The sequence below is a fragment of the Planococcus citri genome, chromosome 5, assembly GCF_950023065.1.
Source record: "Planococcus citri chromosome 5, ihPlaCitr1.1, whole genome shotgun sequence".
Taxonomy (NCBI): Eukaryota; Metazoa; Arthropoda; class Insecta; order Hemiptera; family Pseudococcidae; genus Planococcus; species Planococcus citri.
Window position 1 is genome coordinate 10,045,981 of NC_088681.1, and position 25,787 is coordinate 10,071,767.

Below are 25,787 nucleotides of genomic sequence, written 5' to 3' on the forward strand. Positions count from 1 at the left end.
CTTAAGAGCATAATCTATTTCCATACTTGTATTAAAGAGCTTTAAAAATGACCACCCCAAATATCTAGGAGTGACACTGGATAGATCACTCACCTACCAGCAACACTGTGAAAAACCCAAAATGAAAGTGGCTGCTAGAACAAACCTGATACAAAAGCTGGTAGGTAGCAGATGGGGAGCTAAACCACAGGTGCTGGTTACATCAGCACCAGCGCTGTGTTACTCAGTTGCAGAATACACTTGCCCAGCATGGCGACAATCAGCACATGCTAAAAAAGTAGATATGCCACTGAATGAAGCCTGTCGATAGGTGACAGGATGCCAGAGACCAACTCCACTTACAGCTCTGCATTGTCTTGCAGGGATTGCACCACCAGAGGTACGTAGGGAACCCCCTACACCCCATGCATGGCTACAACGAATTACCAAAGAGCACACTGAAATCTAGACACAGCTTCCTGAGAACAGTGAATGAATTAAGTGCTCCTGCCAAAGTTGAATTCTGTCAAATCTGGAACACAGCATCAGGTAGCAATACTATGAGCAAATCATTGCCCCCAGGCAACCAACTGAAGTACAGCCTCCAGAAAACCCTGAATAGAGTTAGAAGCAGAACAACACGCTCAAAATCCAATCTATACAGATGGAACTTGGCTGATGACGATCTATGCGAATGTGGCGAGGTACAAGATGACAGACACCTTTTCAGGTGTTGATTATGTGGTGACTTTGACGCAGACAAACTGGACCAGACAATTGATGACGAGAGGATGAAGTTCCTCGAATATTGGGACAAGAAGGGAATTTAGATAGTATTGCCGACTGCACAAGAGAGAGAGAAAAAGAAGTGACCAAAAAACGAAACCACAGAGCGTGAGAAAAACATTTTAAAGCAGAAAAAAATCACAAAAAAAGAACTCTACAAAATATAATTAAAATGTTCTGGATTTCAGTTTCAAGAAGAAAAAATTTAAACTTTATGGCAATTTCTAGCAAAAAAAAAAAAAACAAGACTTGAGTAATTTTTCACATTTTTTGCTAAGTTTTTTGCAGTTTTGTTACAAATTTAAAAAAATTTCACAAATTTTGTCAATAAAAGCAGCACTTTGACAATTTTAGCAAAAAACAGAACTTTTTGAGACGGATTTTGGCTATTTCTGGCAAGAAAGCGAGATTTTTTTGATAATTTTAGAAAAAAAGTAAAAGTCATAAGCAATTTTGCTAAAAAGTTACTTGATAATTATTGCAACAGGCAGCAATTTTAGGAAATAACTTACGTGTTGGCAACAAAATTACATTTTTTTGCAATTTTTTCGTTGAAAAAAAAACAAGACTAGGACAATTTTAGCAACATTGAAACGTTTAAAAATCCCTGCAGATTCGAAAGCTGCTAATTAAAATTCAAATTCTGTAGAATTATCATACAAGAAATCTAATCAGCACTTGAAACCAAACCTGTCCTTCACAAAAACACAAAAACCAACCCATAATGATAAATTGCGCCATTTTCTCCACCATTGTCGATGTCGCTATCGCAATAGCACAATTTCAAAACTGCGATTTATTCTTTTACGTCAATAAAAATCCACCTGATAACTTTCCTAGGAACCTAAAAAAACTTGTACCCGAAAAAAAAAGTGGTTACTATGTTGTTAAATACGAAAACTAGAACATTAGGAAATTATCTTTTGCAGGGAAAAGCACTTAGATTCTTTTCGAAGATATCTTAACGAGCGCCAAAAAAAACTATATAAGTAGACCTGAAATATTGTAGAACTCTATAATACTAGTTTGTTCTTATAGTTCGCGCTTTCGTAGTTGCACTGTTTCGACGAGCGTCAAGTTTCAATTTCGAGTTCAACTTGGTTTCATTTTTTTAATCCAAAAAAGAAGAAGAAAAATATGGTTTTTTCGTTGAGTAAATTCGCAACCGTTGCGTTGATGGTCATTGTGGCCTTTTTTTTGAACGTGTCTTTAGTTAGCGCCTTACTTTTAACTGCCACAAGCGCGTTCTATATTCTAGTTACGATTGGCTTTACTATAGGTTTTCTCTTCATAATTTTCCCACCCTCTTTCTTCCTCTATGTCGGTGCGGCTATCTTCATCATAGTTGTAGCGTTCTTTCTTCCGTTACCCTAAGGTAAACGTACCTATGTACCTTTTTAAATATGTATGTAGCCGTAGTAAATTTCATCTAGTGATTATTCTATTCCGTCTCCACAAATAAGTGTTACCAGAAGCATGTTGCTTTAATCGAACAAAAAAATTGCGAACAATGTCCACTAATTTTTATCGGGACTTCGATCAGATTGAGAAAGTACATACCTTTACCTACTTATTTGTGGTATGAAGTCATTGGATTTTTGGGACGAGAGGAATTGTAACAGAAAAATCACTGTTATATTTTCTCACACCAAAAGTTCAAATTGAATTTTCTTTATTCTGAAACTAAATGTTATCTCGTATACTGTCTTATCCCATTTATAAATGCATTAATCACTTACCTATTGCATTAATTTATACAAGATGTACCACGCCTATGAAAAATTTCTGTCTAGTTTATGTCACATGAATGTCTTTGATCGAGAGAACTCGTGGGTAAATTTTTCAAGGTGTCTAATAAAATTTCAAAATAAAAAAACTGGACTTTATCAGAACTTTCAGCAGGACATCTTTTAAACACTTGGGATTTTTTTTTAAAGGAGGGGTGGACGAGTCAAAGTTTATATATATAATTTTATCATTTCAATTTTCGATTTCATTTTCACCTTAAAGGTTTTCACTAATGTAATGAAATTATGCGAATAAAAAACGTTTTTCAACGTAACCACTTTTTTAAAAATATAAAAAAAAATTAATGGAAAATTTGAATGACAGTTGCAAAAAAAATATACCAATTACTTCAAAATAAAACGGCAAGTTTTAAAGTAAAATAAATATTTGAGAGATAAAATAACAATTTTGTCATTTTTTGTCATTTAATAGGTAGATATAATTTTGCCTAACATGTATTCATTTAACGCAAGTACACAAATTTTCATTTCTCATTGAAATCTGTAAATTTCGAGAGGTATAAGAAGCGACGGTTTTTTGTGTCATGAGTTACTTAACTATAAGAAATTTATTATTTTGGTTTAAAATTTTAAAATTCGAATGATGATTTGAAAAAAAAAATCAAAATTGAAAAAGATAAGCAAATTGGTCCGAGCGAAAGCTCTCGAGAAAATTAGTTGAAAATTTCTAGAGGTATAAAAACGATGTCTTCTAGCGTAAAAAATTGGGTGTTTATCATTTTGCTTTAAAATTTTAAAATTTGAATGACGATTTTCTTTTTAAATTCAAACTTGAAAAATATACTTAAGCAAACGAGCCCGAATGAAGCGAGACCAAAAGCTTTCAAAAATTCATGTTTTGAGAAATAAGAAAAAAATAGTTACTTTATGCAGGAAGGAGTTTATTTTTCTCATTTAAACTTTGAACATTTCTCGAATTTGAACAGTAATGTTTTTAATTTGGAAAAATATGGGCAAACGCTCTCAAAAATGGTGTCAGTCATGTTCCAAAAAAAAAATCCGCAAATGAGCCCTTTTTAACAACATTTTCTCAAAATTCAGATAAAAGGAGAAATGAACTGAAAATCTGAAGTCTGATTGAAAAGAAGCAGGACTTTTTGATGAAACGTAATAAAAAGTAGGACAACTGCAAGACTTGCAGTACTCATTGGCAAAAAGCAGGATTTTTGCAGGACTTGCAGGACCTTTAGACACCCTGCCCTTCAAAGTAAAGCACTCGGTTATTTTTTTCATTTTCCAACTTTAAATTTTGGCTGAAAGTCCCCCAGAAAATTTTACCTTTAGAGCATTACCAAAAACCACACAAGATGATACAATATTTTTTTTACTTTTTTACATTTCAGAATGAAGTCAGCATTACTAGGAAGTTTCAACGACTTGAAAAATTCCGTTGCCACATATTTCTACAAAGCAACAAATACGAGTAGAATTTATACTTACCATACTTTTAGACGATATTACTTAAATATACATATGTATTAAGAACAGCTTTTGTAGAAATACATACACCAATATTTCCGACAAATTATTATATTTTTTTTACTGATCAATTATTAATAAGATTTTTCGAGGTCAAAAATCCATGAAACCTCCAGTTTTCTCCCCTCCAAATTGTTCCAATAGATTGACTTTTGGATAGGTAGATACGTTATAAAACTTTTGATCTCCTATCAATTGGTTTTTAGTTCAATTTTTTTGTTTTTTTTTCACCCCTCTTTACCTCCTGCCAAAAATTTGAACATTCGCGAATATTGACCCAAGGTCCATCTCCATTCAACCCCCTTATTTTGGTCAAGCTCTCACTATCTTTCAGCTTGGATTCAATTTTGATTAATTTGTTTTCCACTTTGTGAACAAAAGCTGGGACAAGTTGGCCAAAGTTGAAAAAAATCTTACATATCAAAGTTCCATCAAAAAAATGCATTCGTTCGGGTTTTCAGAAAAAATGTAACCACATGAGTTGTATTTTTGCGATAAATGTAAACCTATATCGCCCAATTTCACCCAAAACCATTCTCCATTCCTTTCCTGACCTTGTTCTCATCAACCAATAACTTATTGAACTTGAAACCGAACTTCAAGAAATAAATTTTTTGCGCCTTAAAAAATCACTCGATAATTCCCCAACAAACCGAAAAACACCGAACCTCAACCTACCTATCTGTGAAAAAAATTATCACTCTGTTATCTCGTTTAAATAGGCAAGCACAATATGTTTATACAAAAACTAGGCATGTACATAGAAAGTTGAAACGAAATCAAAACATTCGAAACCTTTTCGAAGATAAATACCTCAACGAGCACCTAAACCTGACCAACAACACTGTGAAATTATATCGAGTCGAATTTCAAGGCACATAAATAAGTGTTTGTGCTTTCGAGTTATGGTAACTTTCTTTCATCCGTAGAAAGAGAAAGAAAGCTCAAAATGACCTTTGTTAGTGGCCGTCGTAGCCATTTTTTCAAACGTGTCTTTGGTCAGCGCTGGTCCAGTTTTCGCTGCAGTGACGTTCTTTTTTCTTCTTTTCGTTGCAGTATTTCTAACAATTTCTCTTTTTCTTACCGCCATTCGGACCGATTCTCTTCATCTTGTATTTATTTTTCAGTCTCTATTTAATCATAAGGCATATTACTTCGAACCGGATCCTTATTGAGGTAAATTTACAAAAACTTGAATTTTTTCATTTCTTTCCTTTTTTGTTTTTTTAATGTGAAAAATCAAATCACAACGAAACAAAATAATTAATAAATGAACTTTTTTAGAAACCGTATTTCCTCGATCTTAATCAGAGAAATTTTGGAACAATTCCATCTACCTACACCAATCAGTCAGCGGAACGTATTTTCCCTACAGACTGATTCAGATTAAGAGAAATTGGCACATGCTAAGCCCCCCCCCCCCCCAATCGAGTCCCGAGACCTAATTTTTCTAGAAACAATTAATGATACTGACGTTTATATGTAGATTTCTCCTTCGAAAAATCACTTCTCGTACCAAAAGTCTGCACATAATTTATTCCAAAATTGAATAAAAATCACATCCATAAATCTTGTTCTTCACTTTTTGCGTCCAATAAGACCAAAAGGTCACAAGATAACCTTCCCAATCAACTGCAAGCAAACACATATCTACAAAATTATCATCCCTATCGTTAAACATGTGCAAGTACATGGTACTGTACAAAAGCAAGGCACTTTGAAAACTGAGTTATCATTTTTAAGAAAATCACTTACATATATGTATTTACACTGCATGTCACTGATCGTATCTTAACGAGCACACCTTATAACAAAAACAAGCTCACCTGCACCACTATAATATACATATTGCATTATCGAGTCGAATTCGATACTTTTTATTCGTGGTTTTTGCATTTCACACCGCTTCGAGGGTAAATTTTCCATTTTCGAGTAGTAATTTTCCATTTTAACCCCTCGGTAAAAAAAAATGAATTTTTCAAAAAAACTTGCAAACATCGTGTTATTGACCACCGTGTCTATTTTTTTGAACGTGCCTTTAGTCTGCGCCGGTCCTTTTCTTGCCATTTCAACATTTTATATTCTATCTGTTATCGCATCAATTTCTATGATTCTGCTCTGCTTTCCACCAGTTGGACCATTCCTGGTTTTTTCCTACTTATTTATGAGTATCTTCGTTATCGCAGCGGCCTACCTTATTCTTTGAGGTAAATTTATCTAAATTAACGTACATATTTTTCACCCAACATTGAAACGATTCGTCATTATTTTACAACTTGAAAGTACTCGCAGAAAGTACACATTGTAGGTAATTAAAAATTTTCCAACTATAATTATTTATTTGTTTTTTTGTTTGTTTGTTTTTTTTAGATTTTAGAATGAAGCCATCAAAAGTCAAAAATTTCATATCGATAAAATGTTATGAATTGTAATTTTTTGTCATTTCATTACGCACATTATTGAGGCAACTCTCGTATAGAAATAAACCAATGTTATTAGAAAATTTTCGTTTCATTTTACCTTCAACTTTCAGCCAGCCAATATACCTACGCTGATTTGTAACGAGGCACATACCTTCCTCCAAAATATGCAACCTACCTAAATAAAGTTTGAGTATGGATATCTGCCTAGCCTAGGAATTGAAGGGATTGAGTTCTTTATTCTCAAAGGAATTTTTTTTAAATCAGTTTTTTTCAACAGAGAATATCGGATATTATTAAAAGGCAATCTTGACTTGAAAGATTGAATTAAATTTTTAAAATTAATTGAATGTAAGAAATAATTGATCATGTAACCTTGAGTGATTATCGATATCAAATGAATTTTCACCTCGATCGAGTTTGAAAAAATGTCGAAAGACTTTAAACTTAGGACATGAATAAAGAATATGGTTATGCATGGTAACTGTCAGAATCTTGCTTTTTTTCCCTAGAAATTTCCATAAAGTCTCACTAGAAAACGGTGTAACATACTTTGCTAAGAAAGGTATCCAAACTAGGAAGTATCCATTCAACTATCCGGAGTTATATGTATAAGGTAGAGCCAAAGAAGTTTACATATGTCATGTCACCAATGTTGAGGCTTACATATAGGGAGGTTAAGGATAGGCTGAGAAAGCATACAATCAGGTTGTGGCAGAAGGACTAGGACAAATATGACGCTTTTATGAAGACTACGTTTCCTAATATCTTGGATAGGCTACAAGCACCAGATGTTACATGCAACTATTGGTCCTCCCAAATCCTGACAGGGCATGGCGAGTTTAGGTATTATCTACACACCATTAATCGCACATTCAGTCGAGAATGCCCGTGTGGGGGTCTAGAACAGAAAAATGAACACATCGTGTGTGACTGTCTGGAATCCTTGTTCATCACTTCTAAGTACGATTTAATCGACCGTACAAATAGGAAGATAGCCATCAGCAAAGAATTCGACACGTTTGCCAAGGAGCTGATTGAATGGCTAAAACGATTCAACATGGAGTACGAAGCTCGCCTCCGCCACATTGCTGGTAATGACGGGTAAATCCCCTTGTAGGGTTTGCCAGAATCCTTTCTTTACCTCAGGCCACGTGTGTCACCTGTGGTTTCTCCCGAGTTCCTTCCTTTTTTCCCCAGTGTGATTTATCATCCAGTCGTCTTGCGAGCTGGCGCCTTGGATCGTTGGGTGAAAGAACAACAGTTCTTTTTATCCTGAGGGGGAGACCGGGCAAGAGATCTCTGTAGTGGAGTCACTCTTGGTCGGTGGTCCTTGGCTAGGCATGTGATGGTGCATTTACTCCAGTTGGCAGGGCTTCCCTTTCATTCTCTCGTTATTGGTCCGGTCAGTGACCAACAGTGATGGAGCCCTTGGCTGTTGGGGGTAACGTTGGTCAAGTCTTCGCAGCAGTTAGTGGGCCTTGGGTCCACTTTCGGGTTTTGTGTTGCTTTTCCTGCGTTCCTGTTCCGGCATGCTGATCTGCAACAGGGGTCATCTGTGCAGTGGGAGTAGTCACTGTCCAAGGCACAGTCCGGTGCCCTAGGAAAGCTTTCCCATGTACGAAGTCTCTTGTTGTTTTTATATATGTTTATGCGTTATGTTCTATGTGATATGTACTTAATGATATATGATCTGCTGCTAAACTGTTCCAGGTAGAACCACACTCTGCTGCAAACCTTGCTGTCCAGAGGCAAGACACAGTTTGTCGGTACCCACCAAGTTTGGCCCGCTGCTGGGTGCCTCTACCAAGGGGCAGAATTGAAACAAACAAATAATAATAAATTCAAATTCTCGGCACCTTCTCCCGGGGCCGTGGATCCCTTGTGTGAGTTGTCCCGCGTGAGTTATGGGTTTCAGGTTTTTGGGCTTGGGACTTTTGGCCATGTCGGGTGGAGTGAGCGCGAGGTGGTCTGAGCTGTAGGTGAGGTTGGTGTTTAGGAAAAACGAGCAGTTTCGAAGTGCAGTATGATAGGAATACCAAAAAAAAAAAAAGTCTCACTTTTTTATCACACAGTCAATTTCATTGTTCTAACTTCTTGAAATTAAAAACCAATTTCTATTTTTGTGGTGTGACATTTTCTGCATTGATTGTTCACAATTTTTTTCAAGAGGGAACGTGCAGAGCTCTTACTCAATTTTTTCCAAAAAAAAATACTCATTTTCAGTAATCAAAAAAGCCTGAAGAACTCTATTTCAAGAAGTATAAGAACAATTCTGAAATTGCCTGATAAAAAAGTGAGACTTTTTACCAATTTCTAGTAAAAAAAAAAGCAAGACTTGGACAGCTTTTGAAAAAAGTGTGATTTTCTACGTACAACCACTACATTCATGTTTTTCAAAAACTTTCATAATTTTCTCAATAGATTACCACGTTGATAATCGATCACTTTTTTCCAAGTATACGAAATAATGACCTCAACAAAGTATACGCTCGATATTATCTTAACTGTTCTGTTTTTCAATGCAAGCCATTTCACTTGTAGATACTAGATAACCCACTTGTTCTACGAAATCTACAATGCAATTCACCCAATTTTCAGCTTTATACATGACAAAAGTAACCCATTAAAATGATAAAGAAAAAAGAAAAGAACATCGCCACCTCGCTCGCCGAGAAATTTGAACAAGAAATCCCAACTATAGCAATTATTGCGCAACAAGTGCATGTAATACTCTCTAAATTTGAAACAATGAAATTTCACTGCTTAGCAGTCACGACATTTTGGCTTCTTAAAAGCAGTAGTTTTTTTTCTGCAAAACAGTGAAAAATCTACTGAATTGGTCAGTGAAACTGATCAATTCAGTAAATTTTACTGTTTTGCAGTAAAAAACTACTGCTTTTAAGAAGCCAAAATGTCGTGACTGCTAAGCAGTGAAATTTCACTGTTTCAAATTTGGAGAGTGGGGTGGGCCGGTAAGAAAATTCTACTATTTTTCCTTCAATTCCCAAAGGAGCACAATAAATATTATGCCATATACAAAATGTACCTATTGTACATTATTCCACAATTTTCAGTTCGCGAACGATTCGCGTACCGGGTTATTATTTCGTCGACTAACGAACGAATCTTTCGAAGTACATAGTACATACAGACGAAAAAAATTTCAAGTTTTGTAAAGTATGATTTTTGGTCAACGAACGATTCACATCAAAGTTCGCGAAAGAAAGAATCACTGTAGAATGAATGTTCCACAGTCAACTACTAAATTTTCCAAATAGGTACCTATCGCTTGGGAACGAATAAATCACTAATCAAGATGAATGTTTCGAGAACGAATTGCTCAATTTTGCCAACAAAAATTAAAAATTTGCTCAGTTTTGTTAATTTACGCAAATTGATGGCTAATCTAACCAGCTTAACATTTTCTCATTAAAATACATAAGTACTTATATTATTCCATTATCTTTTTCTTTTTTTTTTTTTTTGCAAAAAATTCCATCAACAGCTTTTCTTTTTTACATGTAAGTTCGTCACTTGTAGATAACCCATTACCTAGCTCTACAAAAACAATATTTCACCTAATTTTCACCTTTACAAATTCACCAAGTACAAGAAAACTTATCAAACTTTTGTATGTAAAAAAAAAACAACAACAACAACAACAACAACTATTGAGAACCTCGAACAGGAAACCCTATCAACTATTGCGCAATATTTGAAACCGCGTAAAAAAATTCTATACCGATTTTTGTTCAATTGTTACGTGGCACAAAAAAATGGCTCTAAATTTGAGAAACCTGTTGCCCATTTTGGGCCTAGGCCTCCTAGTATGTTTATCATTCGGTAATTTTATCTTTGTAGATGCGAATCTGCAATCGGTGGTGTCTTTGAATATGCTTTTATTCGTATTCGGATTATTTTTGGTACCGTTATTTTTCATGATTCCGATCGGACCTCTGTTTTTCATCGGTTACGTGTTGTTTGTTATTGGCGCAGACTTTTACGTATTTTTCCAACCGTGAATTATCGATAATCAACAGTAATCTATACGAAGGTGAGAGCAAAACGAAATTTACACAGGTTGGGTATGTTTTATAGTTAAGTACATGTAGATTAAATTATGCGATTCACGATAGGAAAGTGTCATCGTGTTTTTATGTCGTTTGTGAACGAATGAATCACCTAATTGCAAATTCACTCAACTGGCTGGAGCAAGGAAAATTTCATTTTTGAAATCACATGCAAAATTCTTGAAAAAATAATTCGTTTGTTCGCGGATGATTCGCATGCACAGTTGGAGCAGTTCTAACACTTACGAACGGAAGAACCTTTATTGAAAGAATCGTTTTAGGAATCAATAAATTTTCTGATTTAAAATAAAGAATTTAAAAATATTGAAAATAATCAAAATAATCTACTTGAATGTTTTCGTTTGCGAATGATTCACCTCCTGAATCGAATCGTTCATTAAATAAAGCGAACGATTCACTTTCTACATTGAATCGTTCACGAACGACTAAATCTTCTGAGAACAAGTCATCAAAATGACAAAATGAAAGTTTGAAATTTTTCATCAGAAAAATTACATTGCTGAAATTTTTTGATTTTTTTATTCGTTCGCGAACGATTCACTTTCCACAATGAATCGTTCACGAACGACTGAATCTTCTGAGAACAAGTCATCAAAATTCAAAATGACAAATGAAACTTTAAAATTATTCTTCAAAAAACTTGCATGCTGAACTTTTTTGATTTTTCATTCGTTCGCGAACGATTCACTTTCTACATTGAATCGTTCACGAACGGTTCAATCGTCTGAGAACAAATCATCAAAATGACAAATGAATTACTTCAAAAAAATTATATGCTGAAATTTTTCGATTTCTTATTCGTTCGCGAACGACTCACTTTTTACACTGAATCGTTCACGAACGACTGAATCTTCTGAGAACAAGTCATCAAAATGACAAATGAAAGTTTGAAATTTTTCTTCAAAAAAATTACATGCTGAACTTTTTTGATTTTTTTTATTCGTTCGTGAACGATTCACTTTCTACATCGAATCGTTCACGAACGACTGAATCTTCTGAGAACAAGTCATCAAAATTCAAAATGACAAATGAAAGTTTGAAATTTTTCTTCAAAAAAATAACACGCTGAAATATTTTGATTTTTTTTATTCGTTCGCGAACGATTCACTTTCTACATTAAATCGTTCACGAACGGTTGAATCTTCTGAAATCAAGTCATCAAAATGACAAATGAATTTCTTCAAAAAAATTACATGCTGAAGTTTTTCGATTTCTTATTCGTTCGCGAACGACTGACTTTCTACATTGAATCGTTCTCGAACGACTGAATCTTCTGAGAACGAGTCATCAAAATGACAAATGAAATGAAATTTTGAAATTTTTCATCGAAAAAATAACATGCTGAACTTTTTTGATTTTTTTTATTCAGTCGCGAACGATTCACTTTCTACATTGAATCGTTCACGAACGGTTGAATCTTCTGAGAACAAGTCATCAAAATGACAAATGAATTCCTACAAAAAAATTACATGCTGAAATTTTTCGATTTCTTATTCGTTCGCGAACGACTCACTTTCTACATTGAATCGTTCACGAACGACTGACTCTTCTGAAAACGAGTTATCAAAATGACAAATGAAATGAAATTTTGAAATTTTTCATCGAAAAAATAACATGCTGAACTTTTTTGATTTTTTTTATTCGGTCGCGAACGATTCACTTTCTACATTGAATCGTTCACGAACGACTGAACCTTCTGAAAACGAGTCATCAAGTTGACATGCGGTAATTTATTTCATCATAGGTATAATATGGTATAACAATTTTTCTGACACTTTTTACGTTTGCGAAGGATTCCATCCATGATCCATCCATACGTTGTATCGTTCATTAAAGTGAGTGAATCGTTTGAGAATGAATGAATAAACGTGCAAATAACGATTTTTTCAATATTACACGCAAAAAATTTTGCTTTTCGTTCGCGAACGATTCACTTTCTAGATTGCATCGTTCACGAACAACTGAATCTTCTGAAACCGAAGTCATCAAGTTGAAAAATGAACATTTCAAATTTTTTTCTGCATAACATTACATGCCAAAATTTTTCAGATTTGTTTTTTAGTTCGCAAACGATTCACTTTCTACATTGAATCGTTCACAAACGACAGAATCTTCTGAGAACGATTCATCAAGTTGACAAATGAACATTTCAAATTTTTTTCTGCACAACATTACACGCCAAAATTTTAAAGATTTGTTATTTCGTTCGCAAACGATTCACTTTTTTTATCGAGTCGTTCACGAACGACTGAATCTTCTAAAACCAAGTCATCAAATTGACAAATGAAAATTTTAGATTTTCTTCAGCATAATATTGCACGCTAAAATTTTTCAGATTTTTTCGTTCGTAAACGATTCACTTCCTCCATAAAATCGTTCACGAACGACTGAATCCTCTGAGAACGAAACATGCAAGCAAAATTATTGGGATTTTTTTTCGTTCGTGAATGATTCATATCCAAAGTTCTGATTCATTTAGTGACTCGAATCATTATTTGGATCAATAATGATTCAAAGTAAAATATCACGATACAATGGATTCGATTCGTTCACAAATAACTCAATCACAATTGAACGAATTTGTTCAAAAATTGATCGAAATTCACGAGCATTTCGAAGATGGCATGACCAAGAAGTGAAACTAGCCAAGAGAAAAACTATGCTACAAAAATATTATTCGTTCAAAAATGATTCGATCACAGACCATTCCTACAATATCGTTCATTTTTTGAACTTACGTTAAAAAACGTCATGAAAAGATTACAATACGAAATACGAGTAACAATTGTACAATAAAAAAATATCTCAAGCACAATTTATTTCTTCTCGAAAGTAATTTCTTCGTTCGCGAACGATTCACCATCCAACAAAATCACATTCAGACAACTTCATCAAAAATACCTTTCAGAATCATTCTATTAAAAAATTCACTCTGACACAGTCATTTCAAATCCCTATAAAGCCATCTTTTTCAACAAAATACACAATACAAACATTTCTATCACGTCAACTCGTCGAAATGTAGTACAACAATACATAATATACAGTACATATATCTCAGCTTCGACGATGCTTTTCCCATAATGGTATCAATTTCCGCTGACAATGACACGTTTATCGAATGCGAAAATTATTGACCAGTCAATCAAAACCCTTCTGATTCGGTATATTTTCCACAAAATAGCCACCTAATATTCCCGATCGAGAGTCGTAAAAATACAACATAATATGTATTTGATTGACTCGATTATATCGATACCTCTTCTCTAATGATAATGGATGACAGCACTTGCGACAAAATGGATATACTAAGTAAGGTACGTATCGCCCCAGAATACTCGCCAACTTTGTATTCGAGCTAATTTTAGTTCATTCCACGTTTTTATTTTCGCGTCTCAAATTTTTTTTCTTTTCTCTGCGAGACTTCATACGTAATTAGTGCAATAAATCAATCATTAATCATCATGAATGTAAAAGTGCTCAAATTTTACGCAGTCATTTTCACCTTGTGCTTCATCGATTCTCGATTTCAATCGGTGGTAGCCTTAATGCCCGAGCTGGCTCGTATTTTCGATATTTTAACCGATATTTTAGGACTACTACTGGGTGTTTTGTTTTTCATACCGTTTCTCGGTCCCATACTGTTCGTTACTTACGTACAAATCAAACTGTTCATATGTTTATGGATTTTTATACTTCCTTAATATAAGTACCTAAGAAGTTGTCAAGTGAGCTGAAGATTTCTCTAAAGTAATTTTTTCTCTTTTTTTACAGGTGACTTGGAATTTGAAAAGGACGTATGTATTTTTTAGCTCGATAAATAAATGGAATAAAATTGTTTATTTTTAAAATATAGATATATTTTTCACTGGTAATAAAATTTTTAGTCGCCGAGTTATCGATTTCTTTTACGCACATACCGCTTCTAAAGTGAACATGGCTCATTGTCAGACCACCTGCTGTGGTCAAACATTGTACACATTTCATAGAATGAATTCAAGGACAATCCAAAATAAACGTATATACTACGAAGTACCTCATGTAGGTTTTGATAAATTCATTCAATTTTACAAAAATTGGATACAATTTCAAACAAAACACCATTTAAAATTCAAAGCTATCAACTTATTTGTCGATAAGTCAACTTTGAATACCATAAAACTTCAAATCAGACCTAACTGTGTGTCAAAAAATCCCCCCCCTCTAAGATTCAAAAAACACTTCACAAATCACCTAATTCTTAAGGGGGGGAACAAAATCAATTCAAAAAATAATACAGGGATTGTACTCAAATTTTTCTCAAAAAAAGTAACTTGAGTAACCAAAAAAGCTGGAAAAAGTAACCAAAAAGTATCCAAAAAAGTGACCAAAAAATTTTCAATGTAAAAAGAGGCGAGGTGGCCAAAAAACTCGCTATTGTCTTCGAGGTAAAGCACTTTTTCCAGTACCTCTTTGGCAGAAAATTTCAACTCTTCAGTGATAATCATCCGCTGACTCATATTTTTCATCAAGACGCTTCCCTACCAGAAATGATGTCAACACAATTACAAAGGTACGCCGCATTCCTATCAAGCTTTGATTACGAGATCATCCATAAGAAGGGAGATGAAAATGTTCACGTTGATTGTTTATCTCGCGCTCCGGTTCCTATTGCTCCAAATTATGTACCTGATTTGATCAGAGAAGAAGTCCATCAAATTCTTCTCACCACCATACATCAAATCTCTTCCAATACCTTTGCATATGATGGAATCAAAAGCAAATCCATCAGTGATATCGAGATCCAGCAAATTATTCGAAATTTACAATCAACTAGCGATGCAGATAGCTTATTTACGATTGACGATAGTGTAGCTTACAGAGGCCATCGAATTGTTATTCCTGAATCCCTTTGAAGAATTGCTCTTGACGAACTCCACCATACACACATCGGAGTAACGAAAATGGAATAGCTGGCTCGAAAATACCTATACTGGAAAAACATTGATAAAGATATCGTGAGTATGGTGAGAGATTGTGAAAAATGTGCCGCAGCTCGAAAAGCCCTGCGAAAGATCTGTTACATCCTTGGGATGAGCCTAGCAGCAATTGGCAGCGCATTCATATCAATTATGCCGGTCCCTTTCAAGGATATCATTTTCTAGTCGTTGTCAATGCGAAATCAAAATGGATGGAGGTTGGCTTCCAGAAAAATGCACCCTCTTCCGAATCAACTATCGAGATGCTGAATTCAATTTTTGCTCGAATGGGATTTCCTGAAATAATCGTTTCAGACAACGCTATTATTTTCACCAGCAAAATCTATTTGAACTATTGTAAAAATCGAAGTATTTCCCAGAAATTCATCACACCAGGTCACCCTGCTACCAATGGGCTAGCAGAGAGAAACATTCAAACTTTGAAGAAATGTTTATCTTCAGCAGACGACTTGCAGCCTATGAATGAAAAATCACAGCAAATTCTAATGTGCTATCAAGCAACACCGTTAAAAAATGGGAAATCACCAGCCAAATTATACCTGAATTAAAAATTACGCATTCAACTAGACGCAATTTTTCCAGTGAAACCAGAACCAAGTACCAAATCGAATTTTAAAGGTATGCATCATTTTCAACCCGGAGATCGTGTTCAAGGGCGATATTATTCGAATAATAAACCTCAATGGCGTCCAGGAGAGATTGTGCAGAAAATGGGAAATCTTCATTATCTAGTTGAGTTCAATAGTGGTCATAAAATCAAGCAATACATCAACCAACTTTGACAAGGTTCCCGGAAAGTAGTGTTCGCGGATGAAACAATACCTGAAGTAATTGAGCCTCATTGAACGCGGAAAATGCCGTTGACTCCATTACGAGGAATTTTATCTTCGAATACTTCAACAACAGCAGATACTGTACCAGAATGATCAAGTCAAAGTCAACAGGCAAGACATCCGCCAGTCATGTGTCAACTATCTTCAAGGGAATGTAAGAGACCAAGATATCTGGACGATTATGTTCAATAATTGTACATACTTTTTTTCGAATATTTTTCTATTTATTTTCTACCATTTTTTCGATTATTTTTCTATGTAATTTTTTCTATTACCTATGTTTATTCTACTTTCTATTCTATTTATTCCATTTAATTATCAATTTTTGAAATTTTTGCGCAAGGGGAGACCGTAGTATCTGTAAATACCCCCACCTATTCGATTGTTATCTACGTACGTAGCAACATAGTTACCATTTCATACTCGAGTATATTATTCTATCATTGTATATAATCATGAATAAACGTATGTGTTATATGAGCGTGTTTGAGTTCCTACAGTAACTTTAGTAACTTGGTTACTTAAAAATTAACCGAGTACAATCCCTGAATACTACTGAAATGAAAAACACAAACGAATACAAAACGAATCATTCTCAACTTCTCCACCCTCGTGAAAAAATTATAACCACGTCGTCGTCGAAAGCAACGAAACCCCCTTCGATAAATTAGACAATCAATTTAGCATCTCAAAAAAATAATATGTATAGAAAAATCTCCACCACATCTTTCAGCCCAGCTTCTTTCTCGCAAGAAAAAAATCCCTCTAATGAACTCGCTTTCAAACCACCAATTAATTAGTACCTACTAAAAAAACGGGGGAAAAAATTTTAAGACCAATTCCATTCGTTTTCTTTATTCCTTCACATTCGCGATCATATCGTCGCACATTTATTACACCAACACACCACCCACCTTTACCATCGTATAAATGGCAACAACGCGACGTAGTAAAAAAACCTTCGTTTTACCTCGTTCGGTTCGCCAAACCATTTAATAAATAAAATTCGCATTTAGGTAATTTATAGACTCGCCAGTCACCACGAAGCCATTCTACGCGTTGAATTTCCATTTTCGGGAATTTCTTCGACTTCGACCGACAACGTTGAAAAACAGGGAACGAGAAAATAATGCGAATAAAACACGCGATACTTTGAAAAATTAATATCGTCCAATTCTCGTCTAAATTCTCCACCATACGATTGCAAAAATCCGCGCAATTTTGTCCACATCGTTCGAAAAAATATTTATTTTCATCCCATCGTCGGCTCAGAAAGGAAACTATGCGACTAAAAATAGGTACCTATACGGGTTCGTATACTTATAGTAGGCATATTTTCCCATCACATCGTGATGCTGCTGGTGCTGGTGGTGGAAAAACGTCGATACGTTGAAAAGTATTTTTTAATTAAAATAAGCGAAATATCCGAGACTATAAACGACGTTCGGTCATGATTTTTTTTTTTCTCTCCTTCAACAACCAACCCCGAACCGAGTATAGAGTAAATATTGACCATTTTTTTCTACGATATAATAAAGACATATTTCTTTGTAACCGGGGCTCGTTTAGGTTGGCTTTATATGATGGCATGGTATCGTGCTGTACGGTCATCGTACTCGTATACCTACTCGGTTCTATATTTTTACTCGTTTAGAAGCAAGAAAAGCAAAAACTGAGGTGAAAAGCATCCTAAAGTGTGCTGGAATAAGGGCCAGGATGACGACGACGTTGCTGATACTTCGCCTGACTTGCCTGCTGCGTCTGCATCGCCACTTAGAACTTATTCGCGAGAACACCGAGTAAGTATATATTACGTACATAGGTATAGTAATAACGTTTCGTTTATATATAAGATCACTTCGAGTGGTTATTATATGAATCTTTCCAAACACAATGAATAACGACAACGAGAATATTCTTCAAAAAGCTCTACAAGTACTGACACCATATACTATGCAGATGCACGAATATGTACTCGTATGTATCTTTAATGAAACAGTTAAAAACTTCCATCTCACCAAGCAACGTCTAGAAAATTTTAACGCGAGTTCGTTGATCTACTTCATCAAATTCTTCCTTCCTCCTAAAATTTTGCACCAATTTATCGTCGAGTCGAATCACGAGTCACCAAGAGCGAGAACGTGGAAGAAAAAAATCAGCTAAAAGATATAACGTGGAATTGCTGGCAGTTACAGTACACTACACGTCGAGTAGGAGTATTATACTGTGATATTAAGAAAGGGACATCGTTTTATAGCGTACTACGAATTCCCTTTTCGATGGTCTCTTCACTTCATACAGTCGAGCTCGAGAGGGTGGAAAATTTATCGTTTAATTAGAAAGCACCCGCCGCATTACTATAAAAAGCCCCAGCCGCTGTATACCGAATTATGGCGGGTATTTACCGCGGACGAATTTTCAATCCGTGATATGTAGATGCTCCTCGACTAAGTCGTTCTCTTCTATACAGTGTATTCGAAACATTTTAGCGTTTAATAATCGACCGTTTTGTTCACTGGCAGAGGAACGTTCGTAGGTTGGGTAGCTCGAGCTCAGCCGACTGAATGATTTGTTTCTCGAATGGGCCGAAAAATATCTTTCATTTGTGATTTTTACAAGAACTATTATTCAACAAAGGACCAAACTCCTTTTTAGGAAAAAAATCAAAATCTTTCTAAAGAAGTCGTTCTCGGTTCTCGAACGTCGTACAATAATTATTCACGTTTTATAATACAGTAGCGTGCAAATTACTTGAACGAGCAGAAAAATCGCGATGTTACACCGTTTTTAAAATGCTCGCTACAACGATACCGCTAACAATTTTGAAAAAACAAATACAGGGGGTGAAAGCCCTATCCTTCACGAACATTTTGATGTGTTTGAACCAAAAAAAAAAATTTTCCAAAAGCTCACAAAAGCTCTTTGAAGTAAACATGAGAGAATTTTTAGTGTTTTAGTTTTCCGCATATCCCGGACGGACCGTACGTCCTAGCAAATTCGGATGACTGTACGTAGAAAGAGAATTAAATTCTCTACAATTTGGTATATTAGAAATTTCCGTAGGACGCTCGGTTTCACAGCAGCAAGCGTTTGAAGTTTGAGTAAAAAAAGTTAAAATTAAAAATTGGAGTAAAAAAAGTTTGCAGTAAATTTTCATAAAATTCTCGTTACTCCAACTTTAAAGGCTCACACTTTTGAAACCGAGCGTCCTACGGAAATTTCTAATGTACCAAATTGTAGAGAATTTAATTCTCTTTCTACGTACAGTCATCCGAATTTGCTAGGACGTACGGTCCGTCCGGGATATGCGGAAAACTAAAACACTAAAAATTCTCTCATGTTTACTTCAAAGAGCTTTTGTGAGCTTTTGGAAAATTTTTTTTTTTGGTTCAAACACATCAAAATGTTTGTGAAGGATAGGGCTTTCACCCCCTGTATTTGTTTTTTCAAAATTGTTAGCGGTATCGTTGTAGCGAGCATTTTAAAAACGGTGTAACATCGCGATTTTTCTGCTCCTTCAAGTAATTTGCACGCTACTGTAAGTACAAGAAGACGATCAATTAGTTTTAAAGTCGTTCTCGAACGACCGAAATGATCCTCACATGAAATTATTTCCGAATCACTTGGATAATTTATAGGGCAAAACGCTCTGACATCACACAGCGTATAAGTGGTTGCGGATCTGGATTCCCCTTACATTCTGTAGGCTTCAAGCTAGTGATTGTTCTGTCCACTTTGCATTTTGATATGCCAAAACTTTCAAACCATCTCGAGGATCCCATTATTTTATGGCTCTAAATTGTAGAGAATTTTGTCCCCTTTCCAACGGTATTAAATTTTTTGAAATCCGCAAAAGTCTTCCTTGAGAAAATTCACTTAAGGAGCTGAAAAAGGTAGCCAATTCAACATGTTGTTCTGTTCACTTTGCACTTTGAGGCAACAGAACTTTTAAACCATCTCGAGGACCCCATTATTTTATGGCTCTAAATTGTAGAGAATTTTGTGCCCTTTCCAACGGTAATAAATTTTTTGAAATCCTCAAAGGTCTTCCTTGAGGAAATTGACTTAAGGCGCAGAAAAATGCGAAAAAATCCAACTCATTGTTCTGTCAACTTTGCACTTTGAGGTAGCAGAACTTTTAAACCATCTCGAGGACCCCATTATTTTATGGTTTAAATTGTAGAGAATTTTATCCCCTTTCCAACGGTACTACATTTTTTGAAATCCGCGAAAGTCTTCCTTGAGAAAATTGACTTGACGAGTTAAAAAATGTAGCCAATTTAACATATTGTTTTGTCCACTTTGAACTTTGAGGCGGCAGAACTTTTAAACCATCTCGAGGACCTCATTATTTTATGGCTCAAAATTGTAGAGAATTTAGAAGTGAACAGCATTGTTGACAGCTAGACTTGTAAGGTTTAGCCTACCATTCACTAGGCGCATGTATGCAACCTGAAATGCGCGTTTTGCCCTATATGTAAGCCCCTTATTTATGAAAAAAACTGCTAAATTCGTTGAATTCGTAGTCATTTGCGAACGATTCGAAAACATTACCCACAAAGAATCGTTCTTGAACGTCTTACATTACAACCAGTCGCCATATATTTTTTTTTAGAAAAAAAAGAAAACATGAGAAAATAATTCATATTTTATCAACAAATATTTTGAAAACTCCAAAAAATCGTTAATTCTGCAGTTGTTGGCGAACGAATCAAAAATTAAATAAATTTGTTGATTTCTTAATGAATCATTCGCAAACGGATCAATTAATATACGATTAATTCGGTTTTTGTGAAACTATTGTATAGGAATTGATCTGTTTTCAAGCGAAGTGAATCAAATCGAATCGAATCGAATCATTCACAACTAAAAAAACTGATTGATTTCTAGATGAATCATTCGCGAACGATTCGATTCGTATAAGTGACTCGTTCGCGAACGAATCGGATAATTTACTCAACTTTTGATGAATTATTCACGAACGAATTGATTCGTATAAAGGACTCGTTCGTGAACGATTCGATTCATTTTCTAAATTTTTGATGAATCGTTCGCGGACGAATCGATTCATTTACTCAATTTTTGATGAATCGTTCGCGAACGAATTGATTCGTATGAGTGACTCGTTAGTGAACGAATCGATTAATCCACTCAATTCTTGATGAATCATTCGCGAACGAATCGATTCGTATAAGTGACTCGTTCGCGAACGAATCGATTAATCCACTCAATTTTTGATGAATCATTCGCGAACGATTGATTTGTACAAGTGACTCATTCGTGAACGAACCGATTCATTTACTCAACTCTTGATGATTCATTCGCGAACGAATCAATTCATTTACTCAATTTTTGATGAATCATTCGCGAACGAATTGATTCGTATAAAGGACTCGTTCGCGAACGAATCGATTCGTATTAGTGACTCGTTCGCGAACGAATCGATTCATTTACCCAAGTTTTGATGAATCATTCACGAACGAATTAATTCGTATAAGTGACTCGTTCGCGAACGAATCGATTCATTTACTCGATTTTTGATGAATCATTCGCGAACGAATTGATTTGTACAAGTGACTCGTTCGCGAACGATTGATTTGTACAAGTGACTCGTTCGTGAACGAATCAATTCATTTACTCAACTCTTGATGAATCATTCGCGAACGAATTGATTCGTATAAAGAACTCGTTCGTGAATGAATCGATTCGTATTAGTGACTCGTTCGCGAACGAATCGATTCATTAACCCAATTTTTGATGAATCATTGATTCGTATAAGTGACTCGTTCGCGAACGAATCGATTCATTTACCCAATTTTTGATGAATCATTCGCGAACGAATTGATTCGTATAAAGAACTCGTTCGTGAACGAATCGATTCGTATTAGTGACTCGTTCGCGAACGAATCGATTAATCTACCCAATTTTTTATGAATCATTCACGAACGAATTGATTCGTATAAGTGACTCGTTCGCGAACGAATCGATTCATATACTCGATTTTTGATGAATCATTCGCGAACGAATTGATTTGTACAAGTGACTCGTGCGTGAACAAATCGATTCATTTACCAAATTCTTAACGATTCATTCGCAAACGAATTGATTCGTATAAGCGACTCGTTCGCGAACGAATCCATTATTTTACTGATTTTTTTGGTGAATCATTCACGAACGAATTGAATCATTTTTTGTGAATCATTCGCTATAACATTTTATGATATTATTCATGAAAAAAATTCTCAAGAATAAATTCATTTCGAGTCATTTGTGAACGATTCCAAAAATTCATCTACAGAAAATCAATCCTGACGTCACACCAATCACTCGCGAACATAATCACCTAGTTTGCCTTTTTCCAACATTTTTTTCATACTTTCACTGTAGCTAGTAAAATTCCTTGAATATTTTATTCAATATTTTCAACAATTTTTCGAATAAATTTGGGCATTTTATCAATTTTTCTTAGTTTTGAATCATTTTTATAATTATTAATATGGTAGGTATGGTACCTAACAGATTTTTTTTTAAAAATAACCTCTTTTTCAGTACCTGTTTCAATCAAATTTTTAGACAGCTTTCCACTCGACCTTCCCTCTCCCCCTCTGACGTACAAACAAATTTACAAAATCATATTTTTCACACGAAAATTTTCAAAAAAATTGAAATTAGAAGAAAATTTGTATATAAAAGCTCAAAACCACCTCCAATCGACTCAGCATATTAAAAATTGGGTACTAAAAGGTTCGAAACCATTTCCAATTGACTTGAAGGGCCAAAAACAGGACAAACGCCACATTTAAACTCTCTTGCCCTATTTTGAAAAATTTTGATTTTTCCCCCCATTTTTGATCCTGGTTCGATTTTCTAAAAATTCATTAAAAATCAAAATCTTTTGTGAACTCAAACATTTGATCTACTGTTTCCAAATTCTTATTCGAAAAATCAGATCATCTCGATTCAAGCCTGATGGACAATTATTTCAGCTAATTTTCATATTTAGTGATTTTAATTTTTTTTTTTTTTTTGATTTGCCATTAAAAATACGAGTAAAAGGTCACAGATGTAGAAGTGATATACGTAACTTTTCGAAAAAAAGGTTATAAAATTACTTACTTATTCTAGTAAAACGCGAGTTGATATTATTCTATCAGTTTTGGAAGGAAATTATTGTACTCACCTGAAACAAAGAAAAATTAAGGTGGATTAGTTAGTTATAAAATTATTGATCAATCAACATGATACACGTGAAATGATATGGCGGAGGGCCGAAGTAAATATTCTGATGATCTCCATGTTTAATAAAGAGCCAGAAATGAATATTCACAGCGAGAAAGTATCATAAAAATTATGAAATAGATTGTGAAAATCATTCAAAAATATCAAAAATTGATGGACCATCAGAAAACAACCAAAATTTGAGAAAAGGTCTCATTTGGGTAAAATTTTGCAAAGACTGCTCAGATTATTTCAATCAATCAATAAAGTTCAATTTGAAAAGTACTCGTACTACCTAAAAACTAATCGAAAATTTATGATTTGTTAAAACTGGAGAAAGTGTCTCAAATTGACCCTCCCCCCCCCCCCAAGAAAAAATTGAAAATTGCCAGAAGTTGATTCTGGTATCTACAAATGAATTTGTTATTAATTTTTTTAGAAAAAAATCACCACTTTTTTCAACAAAATTTTCAGAAAGCTCTCCATTCGACCCCCCCTCCCTCTCACACACAAACAAAAAGCAACAAAATCAAATTTATCGCATGGAAATTTTCAAAAAAATTCAAAGTGGAAGAAAAGTATACTTAATAATAATTATACAGTATTTTTCAATTGTTTTCAAAATTTTTGAATGAATTCACCACTTTTTTACTACTTTCACTACCTGTCAGATCCCTGTGTGTAGTAGATTCAGTTGCTCATTCGATAATTATTATCACAGAAACAGATAACGAGGCGGAGAAAAGAGGGTATCAGGAGCATTTGGCATACACGAAAGCTGCGCAGACCAACACCAAACAGTGATGGTTTTTGGTGGTTAAACAGATACTCGTACTGCAAAGGAAGAGCAAGCGCGGGAGTCTGCTAAGCTATATTATTATTATAAAGAACGTGTGCAAATGAAAGACTTTTAAATTCACCACCCTCCATCTCGGGAAGATCATTAGAGTAACACTTAGCGTAATGCTTTTACGTTTAAGTTTTGCGGCCGGCATCTGTTCCAAGGCCAAAACGATGATATAGAATATTAGCAGACGACCGAACATGTAACCAGGCGTTTTCCTCCCTTCGTGCTTTATGCTGTTGCTGTTGAAGTACGTAACTTTACCCTCGACGCGAATATCATTACTGGCAGAATGTTGGTGTATTGTACCACTACGTACACTATATAAGTTTACCAGTGTTTCTTGAGAAAAGTTTTATAGCACCAAGATCTGCGGTGGGGTTGAGGACGAGGTTCGCTTCTTGTAAATTCCATAACTTACGACCCTCTCGCTGTGTAGAGCTGGCGGAACGGGTTTTCTTTTTATTTCTCCATTTCACTCGGGCAATGAGTCATTCGCGCTTCTTTCCTACTGGGAAATCAAATACCGACGAACGATGTTCGTAATAATAACCTTTCTAGTCCTCGTTTAGGCCAGAAATTTCCTTATTAAAATCATCCCCGTACGCCCACGACGATGAAGGGCAAAATGAGTCTGGATGCGGCTTTGAAGTAGAGTAATTAATTTTTATCGACTGAAGGATTATACTACGAAGATAAATTTTAGCGTAGTCATCGAGCTGCGGTAGAAATTACTATTTCTTTTTCGCGAGTTGCCGATGATGATGTTTCTCCAGTGGAAAAATATTTATGGCGAATTGCCATCATTTATTACGAATAAAAATGTAAATATTTGCGATGAAAAATTTATGCCTGTTTTTTTTTTTCCTTCTCTTAAGTCGTCGAGCCGTTGATAAAGCGATTTGCTTTTCAGCGTATAAGCTCCAAATTGAATTTTTCGTTATGCGGCGAGGGCAAGATAACGGGAAGATTTTATGTATTTCTTTCTAGCAAGCTGTCGGATCTTCTTATGGTGAAATTTTCGCAAATAGAATTTACCAAAGTGTGTAATTCGATAGTCGCCGAGCAGGATTTAATGACGTGAATTTTTATAGACCGAGGAATTTTTTTTTCTCTAGATGGTAATTTTGTTGAGGAAAAGAAAAAAAAACGTAACCGAGTTCTTCGGAGTAATGAAGATTAGATATTGACTAGGTTGTGTGCGGAGGAGGAGGAGGAGGCCCAGTTGGCGAGAATTTTTCAATTTCTTCGATATAAGATTAGGGGGTTGTGTTTGTCTAAGGAGATATTATTGCCCGCAGCGCAGCATCCTGTGATCCCCTGTCGATTTTTGAAAACCCATAATAC

General features: G+C 35.0%; 1 protein-coding gene and 2 long non-coding RNA genes across 3 annotated transcripts in view; 2 read left to right on the forward strand and 1 right to left on the reverse strand.

The window, feature by feature from the left end:
* The window catches only part of hwt (heavyweight), a 350,931-nt gene that overhangs the window by 131,129 nt on the left and 194,015 nt on the right, over nt 1-25,787 (reverse strand). The gene's annotated exons all lie outside the window — the stretch shown is intronic.
* Nucleotides 1,667-6,555, forward strand: LOC135848093 (uncharacterized). The gene is made up of 3 exons (XR_010559311.1): nt 1,667-2,140; nt 3,917-6,259; nt 6,423-6,555. It is a non-coding gene; the product is annotated as an uncharacterized LOC135848093 (long non-coding RNA).
* LOC135848148 (uncharacterized) lies at nt 9,660-14,460 on the forward strand. Its single transcript, XR_010559318.1, has 2 exons — nt 9,660-10,529; nt 14,341-14,460. It is a non-coding gene; the product is annotated as an uncharacterized LOC135848148 (long non-coding RNA).